General features: G+C 41.9%; 1 protein-coding gene across 2 annotated transcripts in view; it reads left to right on the top strand.

Annotated features, from left to right (window-relative positions):
- The window catches only part of ADAMTS18 (ADAM metallopeptidase with thrombospondin type 1 motif 18), a 104,214-nt gene that overhangs the window by 24,042 nt on the left and 65,953 nt on the right, over positions 1–14,219 (top strand). The window lies entirely within an intron of this gene.

Genomic DNA, 14,219 nt, shown 5'->3' with positions numbered 1-14,219 from the left:
TTACCATCTTAGTCTTGTGGGGCATTTAAAAAAATAGGCTATTATATGGGTCTGAATCACAACCACATGTCTGAAACCTGTAAACTTTCAGTGTTAGGAATCCAGAGATAGCTTTAGATCTGAATGATGTGGTTTCAGCCTGTCTCTAGATACTCTGGGCCAGATTCTCAGCAGGGATAGACTCTGTGGTTCAGTTGATTTCAATGAGACTACCTTGATTTTCACCAGCTGCAAACCTGGGCAGCTGGTGAAATCTAATAATATTGTTCCAACAACACAGAGAGTTGCAGTGCAGTACTAAGCAGTTATAAATTCTTGGACAGTCACCATGTGATCAAACTTCTGCCTACTACAGAAGTTGTTCACTGGCACTTTATTGAAAATTATTTCATAGAGAGTTTTCCGGTACACTAATATTAATATTAAAGACATCCTCAGAATAGGCCAAATTTACCCAGGGGGTAGCTTAATTGATTACAGCAAAATTGCACCAGGGATATATTTGGCTCATGTCATCCTGCATTTCAATTATTATGGTCAGTTTTTGCAGAGGGTGACCCGAAGTAGCATCTGTAATTTTGCACCTGTGTTTGAATTGTGGCAGCACATCTAATTACTTGCCAGTGGTAGCTACTCGATTCTGGGTTAAAATAAGGTCGAGGTGCAAGAACTCTTCTGTGTGCCCACAAATCATTTTGCTCACATAAAATCAGGAAGGCATACTTTAGGGGTGCAAATTGTTCTCTCAGAAATGAGGCTTGTTCATGACATAGAATCAAGATAAACATCTTATACATCCAGATTTTAATACAAAGCATGCACCGGAATAAGGGAGTTATTTGTTAAACTAAACTGGATACGTTTCATGTGGCTTACCATACATCTAAAAGCTACAGCTGTCATTTTACAGGGTTCTCATTTTGAAAAGCCATGAGAAAGGGATGAAATCTTATTTTAAATTAGGGGATCTTCAGCAAAATAATGGTGCTGGGCCGTGCAGATTTAGCACAACTTGAATTGCAGCCAAACAGAAATAAAGTTTTATCACTTTATCAGAATTCAAAATCAGAATGGCATTCAGCTGCATCTAGAGTTGTATGCTATTTCACATCGGTGATTACACGAAAACAGAGGGAGTGAAACTGAAGCCCCCAACACAGATACCAAGTAAGTAAGCTTTGTGTGGGGGTATGAAGTGGAATAACCTATCTTAGGTACATATATGGTTCCCATCATTGTAGTACAGGGGTCGGCAACGTTTGGCATGCGGCTCGCCAGGGTAAGCACCCTGGCGGGCCGGGCCAGTTTATTTACCTGCTGACGCGGCAGGTTCGGCCGATCGCGGCCCCCACTGGCCGCGGTTCGCCGTCCCGGGCCAATGAGGGCGGCGGGAAGCGGCACGGGTGAGGGATGTGCTGGCCGTGGCTTACCCTGGCGAGCCGCATGCCAAACGTTGCCGACCCCTGTTGTAGTATCTGAGCTCCTCACAATACCCCTATGAGGTAGGGAAGTGCCTTTTTACAGAGGGGGAACGGAGGTACAGATAGGCTAAGTGACAAGCCCAAGTCACATAGACTTTCTATGGTAGAGCATGGAATTGAATGTGGTTCTCTTAAGACCCAGGCTAGTGCCCTAATTTCTGAACCATGCTTCCCTTCCACGTGTCTTCTGTTCCGGGGAGGCAGAGTGGTGGTAAACCAGGTGTGCTTGTTTTATGGGTGATACTCCAGGCCTACCTGTTCTCCACAGAGTGGCTTGTGGCCATTGTCTGGTATAACGAACTCATCGCAAGGGGTGTTTCAGCGACAACAAAAATTTAAAGGTTGGGAACCACTGATTTAACCTCTTAATAAGTAGTACACCCAGACACACACATAACCTGAATTCATAGTCTGGCCTCTTTGTTAGTGGAGCTGGCTGAACTATTCATAGAAAAATAAAATTAGGTGAGTTTAGTTGGATGTGTTTCATTGCATGGAATAATTGCAGAGCAGACCCTGGCCCAGATTCTCTGACAACAGCTAGCAGAGTACCACTCTGGTGCTACATTGCCCACATCTTGCAGCCTTCAGTAAAGAGGATGTAGCTGAGGAAAAGGACACGGGGCCAAACCACCCTTGTGCTCTGGCGATCTCAGCTGCAGGAACAGCCCCTTAGTGCCCTTGCAGCTGGTGCAGTTTAAAGCAGCCCTGGATTGAGAGCCCCCTTGTCTTCACAGACAATGCACTGCTAGAAGCCACCTTTACGTTATATCCAAGGAGATCTAGTATGAGCACCTCTCCTGGTCGCATGTCATGGGGAGAGAGGCAGCCAAGTCACTTCCAGTTTTGCCAAATCTCACAATTTGATCATGAGTCTCATGACATTGGTTGTCTTTCTTAAACCCCCAACTGCTGGAATCATGTGTTTACTTGAGAATCTGAGCAGTCATTAAAAAACAAACCAAATACTAACAATAATAATAAACAAGTACATTTCTAGTCCTTCTGGTTGTAGAGAAAAACTTGAAAAAGCCCCTAAAGGCTTGGGAACCAGAAGGGAAATATGAAGAACCACTATTTTTTATTTGTAAAACATTTCGTGATTTATAAGCCATGATTCTGCAGAGCCTGACTCAGGATTTTCAGTGTCAGGGGTTGCATTTCTGATGCAGAAACACATTCCTATTTGGAAACATTAAAGCAAGCATCTGATGAATGCTAAATAGGCATTATGTAAAAGTATTTGCAACTAAGGTCTTTAACATCTGCCAGTAATTCTTTAGCCTAACTTGTTCATTTTCTATTTTATTATTTTCAAATAGTTTTGTTACTTTTATGTCTATAACAATGATAACAGGATAAAATTCACAAAGAAAATGTAACATTCATAGCACACATCACAAAAACCATTAGGACAGATGTATTCCCTCCATTTAAGAACGGTCAGCCATACACACCAAAGAAATATAATCCTAATAATACATTTTTGTTGCACCTATTCACTGGAGTGGATGGAATAATTCACAGCATATGCTTTATTGTGGGTGAAATTCAGCCCTGTTCAGAGGTCCAGCACAAGACCTACTCCTCATTTAAGTCCTGTTTGGAGGGCTTTAGTGGGACTTAAATGGTGCGCCAGCCTAGTGCTGGAACAGGGGTGAATTTTATAGTCTCTTGGAAGGTGGAGTTCTAATCATCCTGTTAGCACCACCTATAGGCCCTGATCCAGCAAACCACTCAAGCATATCCATAGCTTCAAGCACATGAATAGTCCCAATGATTTACTAATGTACATCCTTAAATGGGCTGCTGGATCAGGGCTTTAGCTAACCTGCATCCTTATGTCTGGTTTTCTTAATGCACCATAAGTAATTAATCAGCTGTAAGACAACACATGACAAAAACTGCACTGTCTCCAGGGCCGGCTCCAGGCACCAGCCGGCCAAGCACGTGCTTGGGGCGGCACCTTGTAAGGGGTGGCCAGTCTTGGTGGCAGGGGGCGCTTGGGTTTTTGTTTGTTTGTTTTGTTTTGATGGGACGGTGCGGGGGGGGGGGTTGTTTTTGGTTCAGCGGGGCGGCGATCAGGGTTTTTGTTTGTTTGTTGGTTTTGGTTCAGTGCGGTGGCGCTGGGGGGTTGTTTTTGGTTCAGCAGTGCGGCGCTTGGGTTTTTTTTGTTTGTTTGTTGTTTTTGGTGCGGCGAGGCAGCGCTCGGGGTTTTGTTGTTGCTGTTTTTGGTTCGGTGGGGCGGTGCTTGGGGGGGTTGTTTTTGGTTTGGCGGGGCAGTGGCGCTCGGGGGGGGGTGTTTTTGGTTTGGCGGGGCGGTGCTGGGTTTTTTTGTTTGCTTTGTTCTTGGTTCGGCGGGGCGGCGCTGGGGGAGGGCGGGGGGTTGTTAAGGCAGGGCGTTTGGGCGTTTTTTTTTTTTTTTTGCTTGGGGCAGCAAAAAAGTTAGAGCCGGCCCTGACTGTCTCCTTTCAGATAAAGTAAGTGAAGCATTAGTACATTCATATAATAATCCCACTGCTTCCTGTTTGTTTTGTGATGGGTTTCAGAACTGTCATAATGAATAGAATATCTAGATTTTATCTTGTCGACACTGGGGCCTTGCTTAAACAGTCCATCCCCAACCACCTGTATAACTGTCAAACCTAACTTGGATCTGTTGCTCATAGCTAATTGACTTCTGGATCCATTAGATTAGAACAAGCAAGAGAAACATAGGTTTCAGCGGGCAAGTTTGCTTGTGTTCAGCCTGCTGTGTTGGGCCAACTGTGATAGATTCACTAATGATCCATATAATCTAGGATGCAACCCGTCAGACTTTTTCACATTTACAGTACAATTTTTATAATATATATATATATATATAATGTCATTTCTAATGTTTAGTCTGCTTGTAAGGCATAAGAGGTGCAGCTAGATATGAGCAGGAATCCTAATTTGCATTTGCTGCAAAGCAATAATCTTAGTATTATTTCTGGAATATGTCATCATTACCTTGCAATAAATGTCAGATTAATATATTTAAACACTGTTGCGGCAGTTCAATTACCTTAACCAGAAAAGCAAATTAGACTATTTCAGTATTTGCTACATGTTGATAGAAGCAGGATGGCACAAAGATGTTTTAAACAAGTTCAGTCAACTGCAAAAATACAAAGGCACTATTCAGAGATAACTTTGCCTTTGTTCATATAGGAATAATTAAAGGCAAGCAATTTTGTTACCTTGGTTCAACAATTGCCAAACGTTCAGAATAATACTCGTTTTGTGCAGTTTAACTGAACAGAGTAGTCTTTCATGATGAACTCAGAATGGGGGTTTTAAGGTCCCACTCTCCAGGGACCATTCATTTGTGATAGTAAAATGCTATGTTGTTAAAATATCTTAACATTTTAAAGTTTAAAAATATAGGCAGTAAGTAAGCTATGTTATGCTTGAAGAAAGAGTTCAGTATTTTGATGATTCATCTGGATTTGAAAGAAAACTTGACTGCAGTCAACTCACAATCCAGAATCTGTGGCCAGTGGCTCTCATTTTAATTTCATGTTAAAAATATTTTAATAAGGCATGTTGGACATTAAGTTAACCTAAATATTCAGAAGGAGGGGGTAGATCCCCCAACCTACTGGAAATGAGCATAGCTCCACTGAGGTTATTTTCACCAGCTGAGGACCTGGCCCAAGAAAGTATCTTCTGGACTTTTTAATTTCCTAATTCTGGTATCATCATCAACAAATGCTACCCACAGTGCAAAAATCTCAACACTTTGTCTGAGGGATGGGTGAATTTGTTTGCATAACATAAAAACTCGGGCAAAGTTTAATTAACTTATACTCTTTGTTTCTGTGTTTTTCAATGCCCACATGCCTTAGCATTACCTGGCTTGGCCCGGGATCTAAATGGAAATGAAAATTCTGAGCATCACTCGTAGAATCTCTGACCCGAGTAAGACAAGTGTACTCTTGGAAATCTCATGAGAGTCCACTCCTACAAAACCCCGGGCCAGATTTCTTGAATAAATTGGTTTGACTACATTCTGAAAAATGATGTATGTGGAGAAGTCTGACTTCAGAGGGAGTTCCTGGGTGTTTGGTACTTTTAAAAGTAGCTCACTCATTTAGGAGCCTAAATATGGGTTTGGGAGCCTCACTTTAGTCGGCTATTTTTGAAAATCATGCGTTGTGTCCCTAACATTTAAATTTGTAACCATGGTTCAAAGCCTACTGAAGTTTATCCTTCACTTCCTTTTCATGTCACTTAATTGCAAAGTTCAGTAGCAATGACCGCTTGTTATCAGCTTTGGTGAGCCACCCCTGGTGCTTTGCTCAGGCTGCTTTGCACTGGCTAAACCATGCTTCACCTAACCTACACGTTCAGCAATTTAGGTTCCTACTTTCTGCTTTGCCAGATATGCTGCTTTTCATTTTCTTCCGCACCTGAATTTGCTGATTTGATTAGGCTAGCTAAAATGTTTATCTGTGGGCCCAGACCTGACAGGTGCTTAGCACCCCAGCCCTCATAATGCCATGTAAGGATTCCAGATCAGCTTAATCTATTTTTGTACTGTAATTTCATGAATTATTTCTCTTATGTCTGTAGTATCGGTTCAGTCATGCATATTTTATAGACTACCAATTCAGCCCAACCCAAAGCATATATAGACGTGACAGTCAGCTTGATCACAAACTCTCTAAAGAGAGGAGAGTTTGTTATTGGATTTCACACGTGGTGTTGGGCTGCTTTAAAGACCTTTGTGTTAGGATGGAGTGGCCACATGTCTGTGAGGGTCAAACCCAGAAGAGGAATGCTGGGTGACTCAGTGGGACTTAGCACCTCCCGCGGGCTTTCTGGGAGTGTGCATGCTCTAGTCATACCATCATCCTTTAAGGGCTTGATCCAGAATCTGCTGAAATCAATGGGAGTTTTTCCACTGACTTCAGTGAGCTTTTCAGGCCCCAAATGCATGCATAATGCAGTGCCGTCTTTGCATAGTCTTATTTCCTGGCCAGGGTCCTTCCCCATCTCTGTGAGGGGGATACCACCATCTGTGGCTATATCTTGAAGCAATGGCTCTCCTCCATTTCACATTATGGCTGATCCCTGCATAGAGGTACAAGTGTTATTTTGCAGAACTCTCCTTCTGTTTGCACACAGTCTAGCATATGGGGTAGGGGACAATGTTGGCCATAAGGCTAGTAAAAGTTGCTGGCAGGTAGCTTTAATTTGTGCATCTGGCTTAGGGTCCTATGGAGCTCCACCATGCCCCCATCCTGCCTCCCTCTTCCAGAGGGCAGACACAGGATCCAGACCTGTCATATCTGAGCCAGCAGGGAGTTCGCCTCTGACGAGGGAATTCTCTGATAGGCACTTGAGGCCCTTTGTGCCTTCTGAGTGTGCCAAAGGGCCAGAAACTGAGTAGAGAATCAGGCCGTAAAACTACAACTTGAGTGACCAGGATGAAGTGCAGCCAATAGCATTTCCTCCAGTCTGAGTGAGAAAGCATGCGAGCATTCTGTGATGTGTCAGTGTCCAGATATTATTATGATGGGAATTCAAGGAATGCATGTACCTTCCCAGCTAGATTTCTGCTCATTTTGGATAAGAAAAACTATATTTTTTAGATCTTTCCTCTCAGGAGGTTTCTATTGCAGGGAAGTTCTTCATTTATCTTTTCCTTTTACTGTAAGCACAACAGAAAGTTGTACTTTTAAGTTCAGTCTGTTTCTGTTATGGGCTGTATCTTTTGTTATGGTTAATCTAGGTTTGTCTCGATATTGTTTTGTAGGAACTGTACGTTGTGGGAAATAGCACAACAAAAGGCACTGGACTGATGCCCATTGAAGTCAATCGAAGTCTTTAGACTGACTTCAGCTGGCTGTGGATCAAGCCCCAAGTCAACTGCTTTTTTGAAATAGTGTGTGCAACATTAGAGAACATTTAATGGGTTCAAAAGAGCTCACACTTAACACTCCCTTAAGAAAGATTCTTCACGCTGATTGTATGCATCCCTATGCAATGTTAAATTGTTTATTCACTAAGTGCAGTGGTTGCTGTTAATAGATCAGGATTTGCTAACAGTTAAAACAAAGTGGTTATAGGCTTTTTAATAGCTTCAGATGTGCATGCATAACATAACATCAAATGAAGTGTTATAGGAAATAATTACTGTTGCTTAGAAAGTTTTTGTACATATATTTTAGTACTCTGGTACAGTCAAGGTGCTCCTGTTATCATGCAAAGAGTAATTGTACTTGACATAAGTCTGTGCTAAGTAGTTTTATTTGTTTAGCAGATATTGCAGCTGAGATGTTTGATTGTCCTCTGTCCTTCGTTTTGAATTTCACATTGTTTCGTTTTTTACCACATTATCTGTGTCTGGATGATGAATCTGATGTAACTCTTAATGCATATGGATGAGCTGTTGCCTGTAATTTAATTAACACATAATGAAGGTGGCTTTATGGAAATATGACATCCGTAGCCACAATGCTTTCCTCATGTGGGGAGGGGAACAGACTCCATCTCAAAACCTCAGTTTTTAAATATAGACAAGAAAACAACAGTTCTGAGAAGTCCACTCCAGGACGATGAGTCTTTCAGCTGCCTCTGCAGTGCATATCAACTAAGGGCTGGCCTAAACCTAAATATTAGATGACCTAGCTATATCGCTCACCGCTGTGAAAAATTTTGCTCCTATGTCACATAGTTAGGATGACCTAACCTCCTCTGTGGATTCATTTCGGTCAGTGGAAGATTTCTTCTGTCAACCTAGCTACCACCTCTTGGAACGGTGGATTAGCTACATCGATGGAATCCCCCTTCTGTCAATGCAGGAAGTATCTATGCTGCAACAGCTCAGCTGCAGTGCCCTAACTGTGCTCCTGTAGCACATTCCTACCACGGTCCTACGGCATCTGTGAGACGGTGACCATTCTCCACTCCCTCTGATGTCACAGTGGAAGTGGAGGATGTTTGTAACCTACTGGAAGTGTTCCATACCTTGCAAGATCAGACATTAAGGGCGCAGTCCAGCTTCAATGGGAGTTGATTCAGATTCTAAACACAGAGAATGCAAGATGTCTTGCATGCTATTTCAACGAGATGCAAATCACGCATTCTTGGAGAGAAAACATTTTAGGATGTGATGTTCAAACACATTCAACTTCGGTCTAACTCTTCTACTGAAAACAGTGAAAGTTGTACCAATGACTTTAATAGGAGTGGAGTTAGACCGATGCTGAATGTTTTTGAAAATCCCACTCTTAATCCCTACATAGTAATATAATATGAGTGAAGAAATCCTAAAGCACATTTGCTTTCTATAATCACCATCTCCAGCTTTCTTTATGAGGTTCCCCTTCCTTTTGAGATTTACCAGGAAAATCTTGGACAAATGCCTCAGTGTTAATACCCCAACAATATAAAATTTTATTAAGAAACATCTCAAACTGAATTTCTTTAATGGATCAAAGAACTAAGCAAACAATGAACAACAAATAATGTTGCCTTTGTCTTGTAAATTATTTGCAAATAGACTGCAAGTTTCTGATTGACTGATTAAGAATTTGCTGAATAATTTCTATGAATGATTCTTGGTTTTAAGCTTGTTCACAAGCTAATACTGAATGCTTGAAATTTGAGCTGTTTTATTTAAACACTTAGGCCAACCTTCCCGCCTTACATATTCCATCCTAAATCCTATAATCTACCTTTCCAAAGGTCTGGGAGAGAAGATAGGCCTTACAGCGTTTCCAGAAGGATAGCAAATTTAGGTTCCGGTGGACCAAGGTGGTAGCATATTTCATTCAAAGACTTTTTCTGGGTCTTGCCTAGGTAAGCATTTTTCTTCAAACTTCTCAACCGGTGCCACTCCCCTTGTGACAGAAACAGTGAAAGTGTAGATCGTCTGCCGGGGACTGGGGACTTTTAACCACTGCTGTTTGGACTTGGTGAAAATGTCGACACTTGTAACACTGCTTCCTCTGGTGGGGCTATGACAGTGGGAAATTTGAAGACAAACTGTAGTGTAGTCATAGCCATGTAGAATGCCCTGCCCCTTCTCATCTTAAAGGGTTGGATCTAAAACACACTTAAGTAAATTGAAAGACTTCCCATTGACTTCAGTGAGCTATGGTTAAGCTAAGATTGGGTATGCACTTATATTAATGCTGGTCCTGGCAATACAAAGACCTAGCTTCCATTTATCCATGATATTTTTTACTAATTATACCCACACATCTGCTGAAGTTGCTAATGAGGAGAAACATACTGGATTTAATTCATGACTTCACTTAAACTTCATAGTTCTTTTGAAAAACTTCCAAGCTAATAGAGAGATTGGGCTAGAGTCTCTCCCCTTGTTTCTGTCCCCATTGCACTGCGCTACCAGTGAAGGGTGGCCAGAACCTGCTCTTAATTAGCCATCTGGGAATTATTCTGGCATGGGAGAGTCTCAGATGACATAAAGGTAGCATAGCTGGCTCCCCACCTTAAACCTGGCATAGCGGATCATATCAACAGCGGACAAATCAGGGGAAGGCATCTGTGCTCATTTCTCAACTGGCATATACCCTTTGAGGACCATAACCTACTAACACAAGATTGAGCAGCCCATATGCTACTCTCCTTTACATCAGGTCTGAAGCTAAAGTAGTTGCTGCTTGAGAATCAAGGAGTTGTAACCACATACCTAACTGACCACCTGAAATCCAGTCCAGTTTGTGCAACTCCAAGAAGAAGAGATCGGGGCCAATATTTTGTGAATTATTAGAGATCAGTTAAATATGAATACTGGAAAGTTGATCACAAATTGTCAAAATGAACCAGCAGCCTATCTTAGAAAGACTGATCTGTGCTGCAAGACTGCATGAAACTAGATGTTGTCAGAGAAAAGAAGATATTATTCATCTTTCATAACACTTTCGAATTGGAATAATCCTTTCTGATTTACTTTAAAACCCAAAGGGAGTACATCTCATTTGAGGATTCAGCCCTGGTCTCTGCTGGAGAAAAATTTGCAAGGGCTGACTGAATAAGGTTTTTAGGTCACTCACCAGCTAGTTACAGCACATGAAAATCATGCAACAAAATGAATTCAGCACATGGGCCAGAATTCAATTCATCACACATTTCTGGAATTCAGTCCACCCTTGTGATGTTAAATATAGAAATTACATTTGGGACTAAAACTTGATGTACATGAGAGATAGTTTCTTACAAGGAAAATGTAGAAAATCCTCTATTCCATATGGTTTGAATAATTTATTAAATGAATCCTGTAGGGGTAATTTCAGACATGGAAACCTTTAAAATGGAGAAATAAAAAACAGATTTACTATGTTTCTGTTTTCCAATAGAAGGCTGTAAAATCAGTTAACAGATGCCTAGTTATCAGTGCTGAATAACAGATGATTGCATGGAAGGTCTCTTCTTGCCTGAACTGCATTTGAATTGTGTCAGTTCTAAATATCTGATGATATAAATCATAAGGATTAAAATATCTGTTCTCTCCTCTATGCGGAAGTGCTTTGGCTTGTCCTCTTGTGATCTGACGATTGAAGATTGCCAGTCCATTGAATTGGGCAAGCAAACTAGCTAAATTCTATATAAGAACTTCCTCAGTCCTGATCTTTCATTGACAGACATGTTATTGCCTCTTCCTTATAATATGTTGAGCAAATATAGGATGAAAGTTTGTTCAATGTATGTTGAATTAAGGAAAGAAGAAAAATGTCTATCACCATATGATCTGTTTATGTTCACAGCAACTTTTGGGAAGCAGAAGATTCTCACAATTAGTGTTATAGGGAAGAGTTATTGTTAAAATCCTGGTTGAGCTGTCCATCTATAATAATTGGTAATTGACCACAAAGGGGAAAGCACTTATTTTCCCTCTATTTGGAAAAAGACAGTAATGAATGTCAATCAGAGGGTTGGTGTCTGATTGGTGAGCAGTAAGGACCTGTGTAACTAAAATTCCTGATAAATCTGTTTCTTATGGATATATTTGATATCAGTGATAGCATTAACTTAGTAGCAAACACTACAGTTAAAGCAATGAGGATTTCATTTACAACTCCCTATTTTCTGAAAAATTCTCCTCCTGGAATGAAGCTGTGGAAGTGCAGAAAGGTCCACAAATCCCAAAGAAACCCTGGTGAAATCAGGTATTGGTTGAAGTCCCTCTTCCTCTTTATCCTCAAGCCCTAGCCAGTCTGCACATAGGAGCTCCTGTAAGAAAAAAAAATCAATTTCAAGATGGGTTAGATGGCGCATATCCAAAATGTGCAATGCTAGGAGCATAGCTCTACCATCTAACATCAGAAAGCATTCTTTGCAAGGAGCGGTGGTATCATGGGCTGAGCGCGCCAATATATCATACAGAGTGGTTGCACTTGCTTCTCTGCACATACTTCTGGAAGCTGTTCATAGAGCTGAGTGGTTCTCAGGGGGATGCCACTTTTGGCGAAAATGCCTCAGTGACCCAAAATAAACTTTGTAAGTAATATTACATATGTACTCATCTAATCAAATTTTTTCTTGCCACACTTGACTACTCATTAATATTTGCTGCCTCCATCTCTTGGGTTTTTACTTGGTAAAAAAGAGTGTTTATTACAACAGCTTTTACAAAACAAGGGAATGAACAGCACAACTGGTTTATGAGTTGAATGTAAATACTTCCTCATTGCTACTCACATTTCTGATGCTGCCTCTGATCCTGGAAACACTTAAGCATATGGGTAGCTTTATTCATAGTTAATGTACAAAAAATACAGTGTATTTCTCCCCAACCTTATCTCTGCCCTCTAGTCACAATGAAAGGGGGAAAATGTGCTAAACACAAAATGTGTTGGTAAAAATCAAGTTCATCTTCTCTGGGACCACAGTACTAAAATGACCTAATCATAATCAAACTGTTACTGAGTAGCATTTCTTCAGGGTAGTGTTAAGATTGTTTAGCTGCTTTGCCTTTCCATACCTGAATGTGCTCAGATTTCTTTAAAACATCACTATAAATTGGAATTTCCTGCGCTTGCAGTACTTTGGAATAATTACAAATACCTCTAGAAGTTTTTACTCTTAATTTACTAATATGTACCCTCAGCCTGAACACCATTTTAACTCAGAGGGTTTTTTTTTTTTTTGCCTTGGAAAATACATATATACTGGTATTCATTGTTAATATATGTTGTGTAGCAATCCTGGTTAATATTTAATGTGATGATAGTAGTTTAGTGCTGGTGAAAGGTGATGCACTGACAACCCTGCAGCCTGAACTCTTCTATGTATTCCACAGAACAAGAATTTTAGGGCTCGGGTTGCCCCAGTAACAGCTTTACAACATTGCCCCACTAATATGTCTACTCTATCTTGAAGGAACAGCCTGAAGGATGGAGAGGGTATTCCTTGGCCATACTGCTTTAATCCTGGGTTTCTGTGCGGAGGTTGAAAAAAAAAAAAAAGGTGCCAATTAGTGGCAGAGACTTTTCATATTTTAGGACAAAATTCTGCTCTCTGATCCACCCTAGTGGCTAAACTTCTACCATTAGAGACGAAGATTCTGAGATTCTTTGAGAGCAACTGCAGCATTGTCTTGGACTAGAGTCTTCTGGAACACAAGGAAATTGCTGGGGCATGGAGTTCCATGATTGGTCAGAATGCAGCACAGCAAGTGGAATGGAAGATTAGCTGCTAAGGAAATCTGTTGCTGTCAATTAGAATAGGGGGTTCAAAGATTTAATTTACCAGAATCTGATGTCACAGAGTGTTGTTTCCTATGGGAATCTGTTAATTGTATAGACCTCTTTTAAGAATCCAAATGGAATAATTTGCTTTGACAATATTCTAAGCTATGTTATTTTTTTAAAAAAAGTAACGCTGTGCTTCATAAAACCATCTGTAGAGGAGCAGACTCACCCCTGCGGCGCCTTCTGCTGGTCACTTCTGGGAATTAGCTCTTCCAGCCTCCGGAGCGCCCTCTGCAGGCCGGTGATCCGTCTGTCCTCTTCTGGCCCCCGTGTCCCTCCCAGGACCTGGTGCCCCTATTACTGGGATGCTGCCCCCCGGCAGTACCCCACAGATCTGGGTCTCCCCTCCCTGGGGAACCCCCACCCACTATCCCTACCTCACCTCAGAATAAGGCCACTGCTAGTCACCAACTAGCCCCCGCTCCCTGGGACAGACTGCAGTATAGGCCACTCATCACAGGCAAGGAGGGTTTGGACCTGTTGCCTTGGCCTAGCCCTGGACTGCCCTCTGCAACCCCCAGTACCCCTTGGCCTTCTACTAGGCCACAGCCTGGGGCTTTCCAGGCTGGGGCTCCCCAGCCTTTCCCCAGCCCTGCTCCACTCAGGTACTCTGTCTCAAGCTTGCTGCAGCCAGGCCCTTCTCCCTCTGAAAGGCAAGAGAGACTCCTGAGCTCCTGGCTCCCAGCCTTTTTATACAGGCCAGCTGTGGCCTGATTGGGGCGTGGCCCAGCTGTGGCTACTTCCCCAATCAGCCAGGGTTTTACCTTGCCCAGCCCCAGCCCTCTGCAGGGCTTTTCCAACCCCTCCAGGGCCAGAGCAGGTGTTCACCCCGCTACACCATCTTTGTTCCGTTCTTGTCTATGCTGCACAATCTCATTCTTCCTGGCCCTCTTCTACTGCTGATGATGACCATATATCCAGAAAACCAGCTTGCAAGCCTGACAATGTGCTAAAAGGCTTCTTTTTGTATAAGTGACTCCGCAATTAA

This window comes from Chrysemys picta, chromosome 14 (assembly GCF_011386835.1).
Source record: "Chrysemys picta bellii isolate R12L10 chromosome 14, ASM1138683v2, whole genome shotgun sequence".
Lineage (NCBI taxonomy): Eukaryota > Metazoa > Chordata > Testudines > Emydidae > Chrysemys > Chrysemys picta.
This window is presented reverse-complemented; position numbering and strand designations above follow the sequence as displayed.